The 16,903-nt window shown below is 42.9% G+C and overlaps 1 pseudogene; it reads left to right on the forward strand.

The window, feature by feature from the left end:
• LOC132654155 (vomeronasal type-1 receptor A11-like) overlaps window positions 1–758 on the forward strand; it is a 90,601-nt pseudogene extending 89,843 nt beyond the window's left edge.
• Window positions 759–16,903: the final 16,145 nt, after the last annotated feature.

Here is a 16,903-nt window from a genome sequence, read left to right on the forward strand (position 1 = left end):
CAGCTGGCTTTCAGCAGCCTCATTGGCTTATCAGGGGACTATTGAGGAGTAGAGTTTATATAACCTCAAGACAGGTGATTCTCAGAACAAGGATTTCAGCCAGATGTGAGGGGAAAGAAGGCAGCATTTGAATAACACAGTAACCTTGTACCTACAGAAAATCAGGGCAGAAACCCAGGGCAGAAACCCAGGGCAGGAACCTTGAGGCAGGAACTGAGGCAGAGGCTACAGAAGAACATTGCCTGCTTACTGCCCTTGCTCCTGCTTGCTTGCTCTCGCATACCACCTGCCCAAGGACGGCACCTTCCACACTGAGTGGAACCTACCACATCCATCATGAGTTAAGAAAATATCCTGCAGATTTGCCCATAAGACAGTCTGACGGAGGATGGATGTTCTTTCTTCCCAGATGACCCTACCTTGTGTCACCTTGATAAAAATTCAGTAGCAGAACAGTGCAGCCCACTTCCATACACCATGTGAGAGGACCTTGCAACATACTTTGAAGGGACCAAATAAAATCTCCTAGTTATCTTTACTAGTCAACTTGATACATTGACCTGAGTGAGTCTCAATAAGAGAAGTTGTCGTTTTAAAAACAAAACAAAATCCCAATCATTTGAGTTTACCAATAAATAGTCAGGAGCCAGATGCTGGGGTGAAACCCTGCTACCTCAGAGAAGTAGCTCACCTTACTTCAACAATGTCCCAGAAGGATAAAGCCCTTTGTTCTCAGTTCAAGTCTCAGAGGAAAAAGCTCTTCCTATTCAGCTCATGTTTCAGAAAGAAAAAGTGTTCTCCTTCTCCATGTTGTCTTACATACCTTCATTCTCAATGTCCCTCCTGTCAGTTGAATCCCTGTCAGCTGGTTGGTTGCTTTGACTCTTGACTTTAATCCAGTTTACAGAAAGGTCTTGGATTAAAGCTGTGTTCTAGTTTTGAGCCATACCACAAGAACTTGTTTATAATACACAGAAAGCTCTAGGATCAAAGACTGAGTCACACCACTATTAGAAACAGGTATTTACAGTTCACAGCCTTAGGACTCACAATGGAATAAAATACCCTCCAACAAAAGGTAGCTAAAAAGCCAGGGGTAGAAAGCAGATGGGCAGCCTTCCTCTGTGGTTTCTGTTTCAGTTCCTGCTTGAGCTCCTGCCCTGGCTTCCCTTGCTAATGGCATATAACCTGTACATTGCAGCAAACTCTTATCTCTCCCAGTTGGTTTTGCTCACAGTGTTTTATCACAACAGGAAAGCAAAACAGGACATGGAACAACTTGAATGATGATGGTGGGTCTTAGCTTGCTTGCGACAGACACTTAGGCAGTCAGAAAAGACGTTTGAAACATTGGCCATTTAAAGAAGTATTTCCATAAAACATCCTTCTTAGTGAGAACCACACTGTAAATATAAAAATGCAGCTCTTTTCAGTGCCCAGTGTCAAAACTGAAAGCCAGATGGAACTCTGTATGCAGTGGTGGGAGAACATCATTGTTTAGTTTTGCTCCCTTTTCTCTGGGTCCAGTGTTAGGATATTGTGGAGCAAGGGTCTCACTGTGGTTTTCCTAGGGCTCCTGGAACTTGATTTTATTTGAATGACTTTCCGCAGAGCATAGTGAAAATGACAGCAATAATTTATTACAGAACAACATGAGGCATTCGCAGTGGCAAAAGTGAGAAATGAGTGCAGTCCATCATGGAGGAAATCACTGTTCAGGGATGCACAGCAGAGAGCCCATTGTTTGACTTTCCCAAAGTCTGTGGAACAGAAGGCTCCTTTGGTTCATGGTGCTGGCATGCCCATATACACTTATAGTTAAGGAAGGGGATCATAGTATGTTCCTGTTCCTTAGTGGATAACTTCTGTCTAGGTAGTTTGTAATCTATCCAGATGACAGGTTAGCAGAAGTTCAGAAAGGCAAGTCCCTTGGTAGAGTCAGATGCATCTCTCATATCCCACTATTTTGACTCAAAATCATGTCATAGCAACTTTAAAAGAATCCTGGAAAGAAAATAATAACACTCAGATAAGAACAGACATCTTTAGCACTGGAAATACCTCTCTTTGTTGGCCTGAATCCCTGCTACCTCTGTTGTCCTCCATTTTGTCTAGTCTGCATTTATCCTTTCATGAGATTCTTTCGTATTTTAAGGGGAAAGAGTTGTCGTACTTACTCTCCCCTTCCTTAAAGTTAGTGTGCTAACAAGGACACACGATGGGAGATTCAAAGCTGGTTTGGAAGGAAAGGATGGGACCAGGCACGATGGCAAGTGCTGAAATACTCCATTACTCCACAAACCCACTGAAACCTTCTCCTTAGGGAAAGTAAAGCAATGTTATTTATCCTGTTTTCCTAAGCTCTTCCTGCTATAATCTCTGTCTCCTGGTTTGTTTGTGGTGATTTTAGTGGAATCATTTTAAGTTTCTCTCTCTCTGTTTATTTTGATGTTGGCTATAGGCTGGCTGTATATTGTTTTTGTGTTTAGCTATGTGCCTTGTATCCCTACTTCTCCAAGACTTTAAACATTAAGGGTGTTGGATTTTGTCAAAGGCTTTTTCAGCATCTGATGAGATGACCATATGATTTTTTTTCTTTCTGTTTGTTTATATGCTGAATTACATCGATGGCTTTTCTTCCTGAGTTCTTAGAAGGAACCTTGAGTTTACAACTTTTTTTTTCAATGCAGTTTATTCAGGAACCTTGAACAATCATCTGACCCTGGGGAAAGCCAGCCCACAGCTTAAATAGCCTCTGGGTAGCCAACCCAGGTGTGCCACGTGGGCAATGCAGATAGGTCCACATACATGGAAGCAGGCCAGATCCTCAGCCTTAGCCAAATGTGGAATTGTTCGTGACAGAGAGCACTCACCATCAGGAAGGTGGAAGGCGGAAACCAGCTCCATTTTTAAGGCACAGCATTCCGCAGCTCTCTACAGTTCCCCCTTTTTGTTTTAGACGCATCAGGCAAGAGTAGAGGTCTGATCTCTGATATTAGAAATAAATTGGGACTTTGTACCGATGTTCATTTAGGTGTCATCCACCCAAAGAGCATCAGACCCGTCCGATACCTTTTTCTCAGAGGCAGGACCTGGAGTATCAACCCGCATGCAATCAGACATGCTCTTTAATATTTTTTCTTCCCCTTAATACCTGATGTTAGTCACATGGTCTAAATAACTATAAAATAGTCTCACCTTACAGCCTTGATTTTTAAATAACTCTGTAATACATTTCACTGTAAAATATGAAAATTTCAATGTCCTTATGTGTGCCAGAGGGCAGATTTGTAGATTTCACTCTCTCTCTCTCCCTTTATATAGGTTGTGAGAATTGACTCAAGATCAAGTTTTCTACCCACGTACCCATTTGACAGCCCTTACGGGTGTGTCTTGTCTAGACTCAAAGCTGGGGTCCTCCTGTCTCTGTCTCTTAAACATACCGACCAGTGCCCACCACCACAAGCACTGTTGTTGGTTACATCACCTCCTCCGTATGTGTGACGCTACAGTGAAAGTTAATGCATGTGTTCCCTCAGAGACATTCTGCCAGCAGACCATTTGAAACACTTTCTGGTGTAAAGTTTAGACTCAGGACCTTGGAGTCTGGAGAAATAACTTGATGGAGAGATGACATCAGAATCCTAGGGCATATACCATTCATGTGGGCTTGGATACTTTCCCTTCCATTGGAACCATATAATGGAATGGCTTGGAAGCTCATGTAACTGCACTTCTATTTGCATTCACACAACCCACTGTGAATTCTCATGTGAAAGGAGAGGAAATGTTAGAATCTGCTTTGCAAAATATTTGACTGTATGTGTCTGCTCACCTCGACTTCTGGTATTGAAACATGGTCGAGGTGAACAGACACATGTCAGGATTCAAAGAGACAGAAGCCCATGGGAGCACAGCAGAGGATTGCACAGAGGTTACATCGTTTGCTTTCTTTCCCCATGTCTGTTTCTTTGTTTCAGACAGGGACAGAGCTGAGCAGTCATTAATGGAGCTGCCTTAACTCTCCCAGGCCACAGGCACACATACCTCATGAGGAGAGTGGCAGCTGCACGTCACAGAGACCACCGTGGGCTGGGCACACTTCCATGTTTGGTGTGTACACTTCATCTCATGTCACTCCTGGTGGGTCCCAGACACAGGCACAAGGCCGTCCACGTAGTCCACAGGAGTCGACTTCAGCCTCAGAGCACTCAAGTCACACTCTATGAAGGTGTCAGGTTGTGGGTGAAATTTGAAGAAGTCTGTTTTTGGAGTTCACAAATCTCAACTTTTGTAAGAGAAATTCATTAAGAATATTTGCTAGTAGAGTAAAAGAATGAAGAGAGAACTGAAATAAATGGCCCTGTCCTTGTCAAACCCACAGGCATACTGTCTTTCGATTTCTAATTTAATGTAATCGTCCTCATTCAAATCCACCAAAACTAGCTGTTTGTGTACCTGACAGCAAGAGAACTGCAGATGAAGGCAGGGACAATTCCCAGAGATGCTTGCACAGGAGGCAGCGAGAAAGGGAGTGTGTTCTGTGTTGCACAGCAGTTGTTAATTTATATGAGGGCTTCTGGGGCTGGGGTGAACTGAAGTTGAGGTTTTAAGTGGAAAATGATGAATTGGGCTGAGCTGATAGGTTTTCCTGAGGTGAGGCATGTTTAGATCCATGGGCAAGGCTGTGTCTGGCATGAACAGAATCTTTTGGTTTTCCTGCAAGGTTTGCTCTATGCTTCTCGACCTCATAAGATGTATCAGAACAGCAAACTGTCCACTAACAATAACCTCAAAAACCCTTTCTTCTCTGACATAAGCATCAGGAGCTCATGTAACAGTATCCTTTCCCTCCTCAATGTCCTCACATTCAGTAGTGGACACAAGCCCAGCCTCACTGACCTGCCATTGACTTACGGGACCTAATCCACCTCCTGCTGCTGCTGGTTGTAAACTTGATAGGTAGATATTTTCATGCTTCAGAGAGGACGGGATGACATCATATGTAAATTGCTTTTCTTCTTAAACAGTTTTCTAAGGGGGTCTCTCCCTTTGTACCTCTTGCCTCCTGAATGATCTGCAGGCCATCACCCTCAATCCTAGACACTGAAGGTGACAAACTGCTTGGCCACATGTTACAACTTATAGTGGTTGTTTGCCCTGTCTTCTTTCTATTCGTCCATTTCTAGCAACCTTATCATCTGTCTCCATGGTTGTTACCATTAATTTGACCTCATACCACCTACTCTATATTACTGAATACTGCTCTTTTATTTGCCTCAGTTTCCCCAGGAAGTACATAATATCAGCACTGTTCATCTTCTGGGAAGCTTTCCTTTTTGGTGTCATGGCCCTCTCAGGCAGGTCCGTGGTGGCTCTCTTGTGCAGGCACAGGAAGCAGGCCTGGCATCTTCACAGCACCAGCCTTTTTCCAAAATCATCCCCAACGCAAAGGGCCACCTGGACCATCCTGCTGCTCATGAGCTTCTTCATGCTGATGTTCATCTTAGATGGTTTTATCTTCTGCTCAAGACATACATTCAAAAATGATCCAATATTCTACTGTATCAGATTCTTGTGAGCCTTGGGTACACCACTGTTTGTCTTTTCGTGTTCATCAGCAGTGAAATGGATATAATCATCGTCTAAAGGTCCATGTGTGAGAGAACAGTGACTATTTGATTATTTAGTGATGGTGAGAATCCCTAAGATGAGGCTATCTTGGCATCAGAACCGTGATTCACTATTAACATGCTGTGTTGTAGAGACTTTCTGCAGGGGCTTCAGCTCACAGCACACTCTGTATCAAAGCCTCAGAAGACTGCCAGTCCTACCTCAGGGCTCCAGCACCTGCCTTCAGAGTGAAGGGTTGTCTGTTAGGTAAAAACTCCACATTTGTGGGTGAGGAGATGACCAGTGGGTAAGAGCACTTGCTGGGCAAAAATAATGACCTGGGCTGGATGACAAAGGGCTTCAGCTACAGCTCACAGTGTCATGTTTTGTACCAGGGCTCATAATGTGTTTCATAGAACTGTTTTGGTTCTGAAACACAATTGCATATTGTTGCAGACCCAGTTCCTGCCTCTGTCAGCGAGGATGAACCTGAACATTCAGGCTGCTCATGGAGCAGAGCTCAGTTTGTCCTCAGCCTCAGCTGGGTCCCATCTGCCTGTGTTCGCCTTGGCTCTCCAGCTCTGCCTTGAGTGCTCTGCATTCCATCTGCTTTCTTTCACAATTCACCTTCGGATTTCACTCACAGCTAAAATCCTGCAACTAGAAGTTTGGAAATACTGGAGAAAACAATTAATAAAAAAGCTGCTCCAAGGGAAGACTGACCTGGAGAAAGGTTACACCCTGTAGAAGGAAGACCCTTGGGTGGGTAGGAAATTCATGGGAGTTCCTGAATCTCAGAAGAGAGGCATCACAGGGAGCGAAATTAATTAGAATTATATCAAAAGTTCAACGTGAGAAAAGACATGGTTCTCCATTTGGTGCAAACTTTCTGATCACTAAAGCAGGTGTGGCAAGGGAGCTCAGATAAAGTTTGTTCTCAGCCCTCCCCAGATGGCTGTTATCAGGACACAGGGAGTAAGATCACCAGGCAGAGAAGATGCTCCACTGGGATGCCAGGTCTCCATGACCCCAGCAGAAACATGTCACCTTCTACAGACACAGAAATAACATGTCACAGAGAGGCCTTAAATTCTCCCTTCACGTAAGATTTGCAGGATCTCCTCAAGTACACAGTGCTCCCCTGCCATGTCAATCTGGGTAAGTGCTCTGCACCCAAGAGCAAATTCAGAAGGTGGTAGAAACCCAGGCAGGCTGTGGGAGGAGAAGGCTAAAGAGGGGTTTTCAGCAGCTACAGAGGAGATGCTGAGCTCTGACAGACCATCAGCACAAGGTACTGTGTTCTGCAAGGGGTAACAAGAACGTTTTCTTCTTAACATACTCATTTCCTTAATTTATAGACTTTCAAATTACTATAGAATTCATGGTCATTCCTGTGAACTAAATAACTCACACTGTATACCTGGATAAGCTGTTTAGTTACATTTCTTTTACTGATTTACCTATTCCTAGGATAAATTATCAGGGAAGTGAAAGGTCTGGAGAGCTTACTTTCCTGAGTTGTGCATCTGTAACTTTGGTGTGCACACAACTGTTTTCATGTAACATCTTCTGTGCTGTGACGTATAAAAACTTCCAAATTCTATGTAAGTAATAGAGGCTGTAGATTCAAACTCTCATTCCACAAAGGGAGCTCCCCACAGGACTGCAATGTATCTTCCAGTGTTTGCTCATGGCCTCTATTCTTCTCAGCTCAATTTCAGAGATCACAAAGTAGTGGTGTTGGCCCTTAGCCTCTGCTGGTCTGATAGGAAGTGTCATTAAATGGCTATGATGATGAGGTTTCCAGGACACTAACTCTTAATGCACAGTGACAGTGACAGATTCCCTTCCCTGACTCACTGAGATCAGGAATTCTGGGAAGAGTTGGTTGCATGTTTTGTCTTTTCTCTATGTTCTCCCCCATGTACTCTGTGCAATTTTTTATGAGAGAAAAACGTGAATCTTTTTTCTTTGAGGAAACTTTAGAGAAATGAACCCCCTAACCCTGTCCTGCTGTCTTTATTTTGTTTCCAGGCTTATCCCAAAGCTCATCTTTTCATGAACCTATGTGAAGAGATGGACAGGAACTGACCTCCCTCTCCTGTCACTGAGGCAATGAGCACACAGGGAGGGAGGTCACAGCTCTTAGCAGCAAAGCCAAGTCTCTGCTGAGGCTCCTTGGGTGCTGGGGGAGCAGGTTGTGCTTCAGCACTGTGCAGGGTCCAGTGTTTCTGCCTGGAGTCTATGCCATGCTGCCCCTCAGGTACATCCACTCTTGGTCTTTCTGGAGGCTGATTTGGAAACCCTGTAAGACATCCTCACTGATACTCTGAGCTCAGAGATGCTGTATAAAGGCTTCAAAGTTCAAAAACACAATTCTCACCCAGGCTTTCAGAAACAGTCATGATTCCTTAGCCCAAAGTCTCTTCATTATTTGCCTATAAGGTTACCACAGTTCATTTATTTCTGGCATCTCTGGAATCAGCACTGGCATATGCTCACTGATGGTTTTGCCTTACCTGAAGTACCAGCCATTTCTCCCTAGTTTCTTTCTAGTTTTAAAGTTAGGATTGTGCCAAAGGTAGACATCCTGACTGAGTAACCTCCAGCCATTTTCATTGAGCAGGGACAGTGTCTCCACCAACCCCCTGTATGTGCTGATGCTATGGATTGTGTGGTTGTCCATGATTTGGGTAACTGTGGGCTGACACAGGCTAAAGTCATGGCTTCTTGAATTCCTGCAGTACAGGGAGTTCAATTCCTCCCCCTACCCCCGAGCAGCTGTAGCCTTCACAATTGGCTTTAACTGAGGAGCTCTCAGGTTCTGCTTGGTCATTTCTTGCTCTGTGCATGTTTTATTTCCTAATCTGCACAAAATCCTTCCCTTCCTATTCTCCAATAGCCTCTTCTACTAGGACCTATTTCACAAATGAGTGATTTTTTTCTAGTTCCATGTACTGAGTTTCATGCCTCTGGGAAGCAGCCTATTTTGTTGCATTGTATAAAGTGCAATCATAGTACATGTTACAACAGGCTATCCCAGTCTTGTGACAGCTTACTCCCTCCTGTCCTCTCCTCTTCGCTGGATGAGGTGGTCCTTAACCCATTTTGCATATCAGAGAGTGTGGGTCCTGTGAAGTGGCCCTTAATGCATTCTGCAGGTCTGAGAGTGTGTGTCCTGTCTCCTGGTTTTTAAAACCATACTCACCAAGGCAGATGAGCTGATGAGGCTCAGCTGGGTGGAGACAGGCTAGAAGATTCTCTGTGGCTTATTCCTGAGGAGAGAAAAACTCACCAGAAGGTTTTCTATAAAAATTATAATCTGCCTGGAATCTGCATGCTTTACTGGTCCTTATTGTATAAGATTTAGATATATCTGTCAGTGCATGTCATCTGTAGCTATTTGGATGACTAGAGACATGTAGGTCCCTCCTGGCAAGCTTGTATGTTTTCTCTTTAGCTACTATGGTATTCCATGTCCTGGATATAAGTGGTTTCAAAGCCGGAATCCGTGAAGCCGTGATGTTAGGAATATCAATGAGGATGCACATCCTCTGTAGCTGCATGACTCTCCTAAGAGTGTTAGGTTTGTAGGGCTGTGGTTTCTGAAGAGATGGTGAAAACAGCACAGCTTGTGCCCCACTCTGCAGAGCTGACAGCTCACTGCCTAAGCAGTCTGATAGTGTGATGTGCTCATAAAGACCAAGTTTCTTTTTCTTCTTTCTTTTCTTGTTAGCACAGTGGAATTAAAGAAAAAAAAATGTGCATTTCCAGAAATAACATGTGAAAAAGCATTTTAGAACTCTTTTGCCTTTAGTTAGCCAGTGCTGATACACATGCAATGCAAACTATTAGTTAAAATCTACAGGTGTGTTTTCCTTCCATGAAATAATTATAGAATATGCACCTGCCTCTCAGTGCAGAGACCATAAAATGACATTGAGAGTGTGTGCTTCTGATGACATTTGTAAATGTAGTTTGTAATTCTAAAAAGCTGTAAATAAACCTTGGAAACAATGGAGCCCCATCAGTCTCTCCACTGTTTTCCTGGGCTGTCACAGCACAACTCTAATGTCTAAGTTGTTCAAAGTAGAGACAACTGCCATTTTATCTGCTCAATGGAAAACAGAACTGCCCCCAACCTACTGTGTTCTGCTTCTTGTGACTGGGATTTGGAAAACAAACCTATGTGCTTTATAAAGAATAATTGAGCACCACTCATTTAATCAACACTCTACTGCTATCTGGAGTACATGGTCCATAATCTTATAAAAGATTAACCTTTTCTAATGTTGCTACAGAACATTTATTTGAGAAAATCTGCTTTATTCAATGTTTTCACCAACCATCTGCTTCCAGTCTAAATCCTGACATGGTACCCCGTACTTGTGAAATGTTATCCCCTTTGCGTGTCCTTAGTATCTTCCAAGACAATGTCCCATGGTTGTCACATGCCAGTAGGATTTTCCAGGTGTGGTGATAATGTCACATGGTTTACATAAGTATAAAACAATTTCACCCTACACACGTTACTGTCAGTGATAAGTTTTTATTATGTCACAGGAATTTATTTACAAAATTACATCTCCTGAATGCATGGTGTCTGTGCTGGAAAATTTTATGGCAGCTTGAAACAAGCTAGAATTATTTCAGAAGAGGGAACCGCAGTTGAGGAAACATCCTCAGCAGACCGGCCTGTGGGCAAGCACCTGGTACAATTCTTGATGGATGTTGATTTCATATGGATGACCATGCTCACTGTGAACAGTGCCGTCCCTGCATGCTGGTCCCAGGTGCTACAAAAAGTAGGTTGAGCAGGCTCTAAGGAGCAAGCTGGTGAGCAGCACTACTCCATGGCCTCTCCATCAGTTCCTGTCTCCAGGTCCCTGTCTTGAGTTCTCTCCTAGCTTCCATGGCTGGGGAACTACAGGCCGTGTGGTGAAATAATCCCTCCTCTCCCCACAGCAACATAAACCCTGAGAAGACAGAAAGTTGTACTATGTGGTGAGGTATGATGATGACAGACCTGACCTTAGCTTTTTGGAGAACTGTAGAAAAGTTTTGAAACGTTGGGCTGTAAAATACATAGAGTGCTGATACTTCGCAGGATTATATGGTGTGATATTAGATTTTAATGCTGAGAGCAGAGCAGATGATGGAAGCTTGCTTTATGCAGTTCCATAGGGAAGTTTGAGAGACCTTTAAAGATTCTATGAGGGCCACTCATATTTTGAGTTAAGAAACACTAAACTTTTTGGTCCTTGTCGAGCTCCTGTCCTCTCCAGTCATACTAACTCCCCCTTCTTTCATATGCATCACACTCTTGCACATAGGCCAACCTAGTGGGGGCATTTTCTCAACTGAGGTTCCCTTCCCAAATGAGTCTAGTGTTTTGATTCAACAAACAAAAGACAAAAACAGCTGCCAGAGTTGACCCCCTATCTACCTGACACTAAACACATCTCTGTTACACTATAACTTTGTCTCTCAATTTTGTTTTTCCCAAGATATTAAACTAATGTCAACATTAGTTGACATAACCTGCATCTGCCCAAGGTTTGGTTATGAGTCCCAGCATCTGCTTTGATACACTGCTAGGCAGAGTCTTTCAGAGACACGCTGTGGTAGGCTCCTGTCCTGGGCACAGAGGTCTATTCTGAGACTGTTTCTCCAACTAAAGACCATGCATGGATATAACCTAGAGCCCCTGCTTGGATGTAGCCCATTGCAGATCATTATCCAAGTGAGTACCCTAGCAAGGGGAACATGGATTGTCTCTGGCACAACTTCAATGGCTGGCTCTTTGACCTTCCTTCCTCCCCTGAGGGAGGAGCAGCATTGCTAGGCCACAGAGAAGGACATTTCAGCCAATCCTAAAGAAATCTGATAAGCTAGGGTCAGATGGAAAGGAGGGAAGACTTCCCCTGTCAGTGGACTTAGAGAAGGGCAGGGAGGAGGTGAGGGAGGGTGGGATTGGGAGGAAAAGAGGGAGGGGGCTACAGCTGGGATACAAACTAAATAAACTGTAAGTAATATAAAAATATAAAAGTTTAATTAAAATAAAGAACCACTAAAATGAAACCTTTGACTTGGTGAAACAATTAAAACCCTCTGAAGTATTTTCTCAGCTTCAGCACACAGACACTGTGGTCTAAATACTGTTGAGGCTGCATCACATGCTAGTAGCCTAACTTGTAGCTCAGGAGTCTCTGAGGAATTGAAGACCAAGCTGGTCTATGGAGGGAGTTCAGGACAGCCAAGGATACACAGACAATCCTTGTGTCAAACAAGCAAACAAACAAATAAACAAAGAGTTTCTCAGGTGGTACTGGTTCTGAAACATGGAGGGATCATGGAGTGAAGCTGTGACTTGGCTCCATACAACTGTGTTATCGTCCTTGAAGACAGCCAAGAGGACACTGATGAAGCCTCGGCCCCTTTGCTGTGCAGAGCCAAGCCATTTGGAGATGTCAGTATCACATGACAGCAGCACCTGCTGTGGGGTGAGCCAGTTTGAACCTAGGAGACAGCTGTGTGGAAGGCTTTGCCAGCACTGTGGAGGAGCCCAGAAGATCACTGGTGAGTCCCAGAAGCCTGGCATTGAGAGTTATGCTGTTAGACTTTGTTGAACTTGATTGTGACTGTGCCCTGGTTCTTTCCTTTTAAATAAAAAAATACTTATTTATTGTTATTTTACGGGAGCCCACAAAGTCTCTTGACTTTGAACTTTTAAAGGGATTTTGGAGACTTCAGGGAGTTTGGAGTTCTAGAGAGACCATGGATTTTTAAGAGAGACTTTGAAAATGTTAGAGAAACTAGAGGTTTTAGAGAGTTGTATTTTGCAGAGTCTTTGAATGTGGAAAGTGACTTAAGAGATTGAAGTTTAAAAAAAAAAACATTGAAGTTTTATATTGCAATGTTGGCATTAGTTTAATATCATGGGAACAACAAAATTGAGAGACAAAGTTATAGTGTAACAGAGATGTGTTTAGTGTCAGGTAGATAGGGGGTCAACTGTGGCAGCTGTTTTTGTCTTTTGTTTGTTGAATCAAAACACTAGACTCAATTGGGAAGGGAACCTCAGTTGAGAAAATGCCCCCACTAGGTTGGCCTATGGGCAAGTGTATGATGCATTTTCTGGATTGATGATCAGTGTGAGAGTGCCCACATAACGGTGCCTGTGGACTCTGGGCTCAGGGTTCTGGATACTTAAGAACGCATACTGAGAAAACCATGAGACCCAAGCTAGTAAGCAGCGTCTTTCTGTGACACGTGCCTCAGTTCTTGCCCCAGGTTCCTGCCTCAAGTCCCTCCCCAGCTTCCCTGCACAAGGGATTATCAGCTGTAAGATGAAATAAAGACTTCTCAACCCCATTTGGTTTTGGTCATGGTGGTTTATTTAGTCTGTGTCTAAATCAAAGAAACTACAATAATTCAACAGCATGTACACGACATTTATTAATATAAACCTGGAGCCAGCATATCAGGTACCTGGTAAGTACAGCTCCATTATGGAGAGAGGGAATGTTGACTCCTATGGAGTCTGCCTTTCAAGACTAAGTTGGACCATTTTTCTTTAATTAATTCTGTAATATGGGACAGCTCCAAGTCTGTTATAACTGTAGTTCTATTTACTCCCTGACTTCACATGCTGAAGGAGAAAGACATGGCATATGTCCCTGCTGACATTTGCCAACTCTGCCATTCACTTGGAGCAGCTCTGGACTGAGAGCAGAACCATGCAAGATGAAGATACAGAGCAGCGATCAAAGACTGAATAGTCCAACAGAGTTCTCTAAAAGGACTATGTGCCAACGTGCTACTGTTTTCTGATTTATTTGTCTTTTATCTACTCTGTTTCAGGAAGGGACAGTGCTGAGCAGTCATTATGAGCTGCCTGAACTCTCCCAGCGCACAAATATAAGGCACTGTATGAGAAAACCAGCTGCCAACACATCCACACAGACGATCATGTGCTGGAACTCTCCCATGTTTGGTCTGTGAACATCATGTTCTTGCTCACCCAGCTTCACTCTGACAAAAGTACACTGATGTCCACGTGTTCAAGAGGAGGTGACTGGAACCCCGCCTCAGAGTATTGAAGGACACACTTGGAGGAAACAGCAGATCATGAATAGAATCAGAAACATCTGGATCATAGATTACAACCTCCAACATTTTCTATAGAAATTTTCTAAGAAATTAGGATTTTCAATAGAGTACAGATAGCCCTGAATAGAATAAGTGCATATCCAATCCATGGGACCACTTTTATTGGGAGGTTTGTTTTTTCTTTCACACATCGTCCTCATTCAGACTCCACCCAAAATAGTAAAACTCTGTCTATAAATTACCTGGCCATCAAGATGTCGTTCAGGAGAACCAAGTAAGATGCTGCTCCTGCTCCAGTAAAACCCAAACTTGCAAAACATGAAAGCACATAATTCCTGCTGTTTTTATTGTTGAGGGAAGCCACCATGGGACACAGGGTCCAGCCATGGCTCAGCTTACGACAAGTGGGAGCAGGAGGATGGTCTGTGGGGTAGGAGTTAGAATTGAGGTCTTCAGTGGAATAAGCATTCAGGAGCATCTGCATGTTTTCCTGAGGCCAGAAGCCTGGTCTGGAGTGGTGTCTGAGGTCTTACTCATGGTGAGTCATTGTTTTACTTTTCTCCTGAGCCACTTTTTGTTTCCACATAAGATGACTTTACACTCTTCTGACATAAGGAACACCTTTTTTTCTGAAATTGACATTGGAATCTCAGCCAACAGCTTCCTTTTTCTCTTCTACATCTTCAAGTTCATTCATGGGCACAGGCCCAGACCCACTGATGTGCTCATTGGTCTGCTGGCCATAATCCACCTACTGATGCTAATGTTCATAGCATTCATAGCCATGGACATTTTTATTTCTTTGAGGGGATGCGATGACATCATATGTAAACTCATTGTCTACCTGTACAGAATTTTTAGAGGTCTCTCACTTTGTACCACCAGCCTGCTGAGTGTCCTCCAGGCCATCATCCTCAGTCCCAGAAGCTCCTGTTTAGCCAAGATCAAGCACAAATCTCACCATTACATCTCATGTGCCCTTCTTTTTCTACGTGTCCTCTATATGCTCATTAGCAGTCACCTCTTAGTATCGATTATTGCCACTCCTAATTTGACTAGGAATAACTTCATGTATGTTACTAGGTCATGTTCCATCCTACCCATGAGTAACCTCATGAAAAGCACATTTTCTACACTGCAGGCCATCAGGGAAGCCTTTCTTATTAGTGTTATGGTCATCTCGACTTGGTACATGGTGGCTCTCTTGTGCAGGCACAGGAAGCAGGCCTGGCATCTTCACAGCACCAGGCTTTCTCCAAAAGCATCCCCAGAGCAAAGAGCTAACAGGAACTTCCTTCTGCTAATAAGCTTCTTCGTGTTGATATCTATCTTGGATGGCTTTATCTCCTGCTCAAGAACCATGTTTCTCAATGATTCAACATCTTACTATATCCAACTCTTTGTGGTCCACATCTATGCCACAGTCAGCCCTTTTGTGTTCTTGAGCACTGAAAAACATGTTGTTAACTTTTTCAGGTCTATGTGTGGGAGGACATAAATGTTTGAATATTCATTGATCATTGATGGGCACATTTCTTTATAAGAGGACCCAATACACTGGCATCAGAACTGTCAGTCAGCGTTCACATGCTTGGCGTACATGAAAATATAATGTTTTTTTTTTCTGTTAAAATTATTTACTAACTTGTGTGGTCACAAAATGTAGCAGAAAATTAAACCACAACCCTTTTGTGATGAAACCAGGGCATTTTTGTTTCATTTTATTTTATCTTATCTTATTTTATCTTATTCCTCAATGAGTCTTTAAGGGAGTCCTATGAGGTGGCTCTCATGCATCATGGCCGTGGAGAGCTCACAGTATTTTGAAGGATGTAACCATGTCTAACACATTTCAATAATTCAATTTCCTGTGTTATAGCTATTGTGACAAATTAAATAAGGAGGCATTTCTTGCTATAAATAGTTATACACTCCAGAAAGAAAGGAATTATTCAAAGAACATTCAGAACAGAATTCTTTGCAAGAAGCACATGTGATGTATACAGCAATGCGAACAACAGCGGGATTTAAAATTCTCAGAGTTATCAGAACTTTTGACCCAAACACAGCCTCTGCATGGCATAGGACCTCCTTCAGTTTTACGGTGTAAGGCAATTAATTCCAGCACCGGGCACCGAGGTGCCCTGGAAACAGGAAAGACCCACACCACTGGCCAGCTCCCTAGAGGTTCAACACTCTACACTACATTTCTTTCAAAACCAAATTCTTCATCCTTTCATCTCTGCTATAAATAGATTTGGATAAAGTCTGTTGCTTGGGGAAACATTTCTACTCATGAGGCAGTTTATCAAACTCTAATAAGGTGGTTTAATAAGCCAAACAAACATATGTCATCTAGATTACTATGCAGGGGACATGGCAACACAGGGGGCATGAAAAGCCTTGTTTAAGTTAATTTGGGACTCAGCTTTTGGACTGATGTCTCCTGGGCCTATTGTTCTCATCCAATGAACTGCTTCCTGGCTTCAGCCTGATTGTCACATCTCTTGGTTGTTTTCTGTGTCAGTTGAACATAGACAAAACACGAAATGTTAAAGGGTAGGAAATTTTTTTCCAAGCAAATGGACCCAAGAAGCAAGCTGGAGTTGCCATTCTAATATCTTAAAAACAAAAAGACTTCTAAACAAAATTAATCAAAAGAGATGGGAAAGGACTCTTCATACTCATCAAAAGGAAAATTCACCCCCCCCCCAAAAAAAATGTTAATTCTGAACATCTATGCCCCAAATTCAAGGGCACCCACATTTGTAAAAGAAACATTCCTAAAGTTTTAACCACACATTGAACCTCATACATTAAAAGTGGGGGAATTCAGTACACTACTCTCATCAATAGACAGGTCATCCAGACAAAAACTAAGCAGAGAAATAATGGAGCTAAAAGCCATTGTGAGTCGAGTGGACCAAACAGAAGTCTAGAGAATATTTCACCCAAACAGAAAAGAATATACCCTCTTCTCAGAATCTCACAGAACTTTCTCCAAAATTGGCTACATACTCAGTCACAAAGTGAGTCTCAACAGCTATAAGAAAATTGAAATAACCACCTGTAGCCTATCATACTCTCACAGATTAAAGCTATATTTCAACAACAAAAGAAATAACATAAAGCTCACAAACTCATGGAAACTGAATAACTCTCCTCTCAGTGACCACTG

The sequence above is a fragment of the Meriones unguiculatus genome, chromosome 5, assembly GCF_030254825.1.
Source record: "Meriones unguiculatus strain TT.TT164.6M chromosome 5, Bangor_MerUng_6.1, whole genome shotgun sequence".
Classification (NCBI taxonomy): Eukaryota; Metazoa; Chordata; class Mammalia; order Rodentia; family Muridae; genus Meriones; species Meriones unguiculatus.